The sequence below is a fragment of the Cicer arietinum genome, chromosome 3 (genome assembly GCF_000331145.2).
Source record: "Cicer arietinum cultivar CDC Frontier isolate Library 1 chromosome 3, Cicar.CDCFrontier_v2.0, whole genome shotgun sequence".
Lineage (NCBI taxonomy): Eukaryota > Viridiplantae > Streptophyta > Magnoliopsida > Fabales > Fabaceae > Cicer > Cicer arietinum.
The window spans coordinates 17,653,228-17,656,520 of NC_021162.2; the positions used below are offsets into that span (position 1 = coordinate 17,653,228).

Genomic DNA, 3,293 nt, shown 5'->3' on the forward strand with positions numbered 1-3,293 from the left:
GTGTGGTATATTTATTATCTAAACTGATACACATGTATATAATATATATATATATATATATATATATATATATATATATATATATATATATTATAAGTTCGAATTTGAGATATTATTACAAAGAAAAAGATATTACTCTTTTGTTAAAAAGAGATATTAAGAGTATGTTATTTTGTTTTTTTGTGTAAAGGATTATTTCAGAATTCTATATTGGATTTCATTTTAGATTATTTAGTTTTAAAAAAAAATTAATCTACCTCTTTTTCAAAATATATATCAATATATTTTCTTTTTCACAAGAAAACTTGCATCATGGGATGTAACTTTTCAAAGACAAATTTTAAAAGTTGAAGGAGGGCGCATCTGAAAAAACTAAATTAAGAATTAAAATATTTGAAATTCATTAATAATAATACTTAATTAAAAAACAATTGGTAAAATAAATATAGTTTTATTGTTGAATGTTCATGTAGCAAAGATATTCACATCATTTTCCAATAAATAGACTAAAAAAATTGTGAGCTCAGATATTTAATTTTCATCCAACGGTTCAGGATTAATGATGTACCCACACCATAATTATCATCATCATCGCTCACCAATTGTTGCACCAGCCGGGAATCGAACCCGGGTCTGTACCGTGGCAGGGTACTATTCTACCACTAGACCACTGGTGCTCCTTTGTAATATTGACTTTGTCAACAAATATTGATATACACTAATCTATTATTCCAACTTATATAGAAGATGTATATAATGTCAACGCTGTTTTTTATTACTCTACACTTTTATCATTAGGAAATTAAGTAATTATCATTGGGTGTTGTTTGCCATCAATACCACATCTGAAATTATATACTATTTAGATCCACTGCACAGCTATTATAACAATCACTTGGATATAAAGAATATCTTCGATATGTAAGTAATATTCATTTATTTCTTACATATATACATAGTGTATTTGGTAATTGAATAATAATCACATTTATTTGATAGTATTTTACAAATTTTCCACGCTCAAAGAGGTGCTACAGCGTCGAAGCATAAGTCAAACAACATCACATGAATTCCAATAAATGTTTGAAATTTTTGGTATAGAACTTAATTATATGTCTTTAAAATTTTATTTACAATCAATGCATAAATATTTATTGGCGTACATATTTTATTTTATAGTGCCCTCGTTAAACTAACAACAAAGACTATGGATACAATATATTATGATTTATGAAGGAGATTGTTATTATGAATCAAAATATCATTCCAAAAACGGTACGTTATTTTCATTATATTTTGATTTTCATATATAAACAATATATATTTGATTCTAACTTATTTATGTTCAAATATTATATCGTATAGTACTTTGACAACTCCAATTCAACATACTTTGACAACTCCAATTCAACATACTCTGAGTTTCACATTGTAAACTATTATATATTATATATTTTTGTGTGAACTGATCATTATTTTAATTAGTTTATTTTATTTTTTGTTACATTAGGGTAAAATAAGAAATTGCTGGAAAATTGGCATGCTGGAAATTGTTGATCATTATTTTTAATTACTAACATGATATTGTTGCTATACATATGTAATTGATATTGTGAATATGTAATTGTTGTGAATTTGATATTGTTGTTGTGAATATGTGTATATAGTACCGATGTAATTGAACTTGTTGTGAATATGCTGGAATTAAAAAATTGCAATTGTGTCAATATGTGCTTGATGAATTGGATTTTGGAAAAAAAAAATTGAAAGACAACGTTTTTTTTTTAAAAAAAAAAAATATCATTAAAGACATGTTTATACAAAATCAACATTTTACATTGTTTTTTAGAATAGATTTTCAGCGCCGTAAAACTAGTATAACAAGCGCTTTTTAGAATAGATTTACAGCGTTTTTTAAAATGTACATATTACAGTGTTGTAAAATCTATACATTATAATAAAGCAAACATGATAAATTGGCAAGTTTGACACGTGTCAACAAACTAGAGTGTTAAAAAAATATCAAGTTTCTATTAATAGAAATAATACGTGTTTATTCTTGAGAAGTTAATGGCCAATTAAAAAAATAAAAGGAATGAATTAAAAATAAATTTATTTTTTGAAAGAAAAGCATAAAACTTCTGTTACATCACGATCTTTGTCCATGATACATCCGTTGAGAATTTAATGGTCAATTAAAAAATTAAAAATAAAATACAATACACCACGACTTGACAGATTCTTCATGCATGCGTTGAGAAGTTAATGGCCAATTAAAAAATAAGAAAAATAAATTAAAAATAAAAGTTTATTTTGAAGAAAAAAATCAAACTTCCATTACATGAGAAATGCAGAAGTGAATGACAAATTAAAAAATAAGAAAATAAATTAAAAATAAAATATAATGGACGACATGACATTTCACATATCACAGTTGAGAGTTGAGTGGTCAATTGAAAGGTAATTATTTTTAAAGCACTACTTTAGCAACCGCCACTTCAAATTAATTTAATTAAAAAAACTATTCTTCTTAATTAGCCGTATTCCGTTAACCGTCTCTAATGATCTCTCATTTTTTGTGTCTCTCTTATAAATATCATTCACATTGTCTACTATATACACAATTCCTTATTAGTTAATTTTTTTTTTACCAAAATTCGTTATTCATTTTTGTGTTTATCTTTCTCCGAAAAAAATCAGATTTTGTTGCTTCAATTTCTCCAAATAAGGATTCATGGAATTTGGTTGATAAAGTTGTGACATTGTTCGTGTCAACATCAAAACATAAATTTTACGCTGGAAATAGTCTTGATGGGTGATGTTAAGGTTTAATTCTTTTGTTTATAAATTCAAATTTTAAATTATACACGATCTTATTTGTTATTAGCAAATATGTGTTTCATATTTTTAGGGGATAAAATTGAAACAAGCGTGAGCTTTTATTTCTGGATTTGAGATTAACATTCTTGAAGGAGCTGTGCAACAAATTTGTGGGGTATATGAAACAATGAACACTATTTGATATTGAATATACAAAATGGTACACATCAATTATTTTGGTAGATGTGTTCACATGAATTACTGGTAAATTTATTTCAATATGTCATTGTTATTTTATTCTATTTATAAATTTTTTTTTTACTATTTTGTTATATATATTTTATTATTGTTTATGTTTTTAAATTTTGTTTAAAAAAATTATACATTTGTGTATGTATATTTATAAGATTTCTCTCATACAGTTGTTGTCGGTCTTAATAATTTTGATTATAGTTTATCTAATAAACAGTGTT

General features: G+C 24.9%; 1 non-coding gene across 1 annotated transcript; it reads right to left on the reverse strand.

Annotated features, from left to right (window-relative positions):
* Positions 1-606: 606 nt before the first annotated feature.
* TRNAG-GCC (transfer RNA glycine (anticodon GCC)) lies at positions 607-677 on the reverse strand. The gene has a single exon. It is a non-coding gene; the product is annotated as a tRNA-Gly (tRNA).
* Between the last annotated feature and the right edge of the window lie 2,616 nt (positions 678-3,293).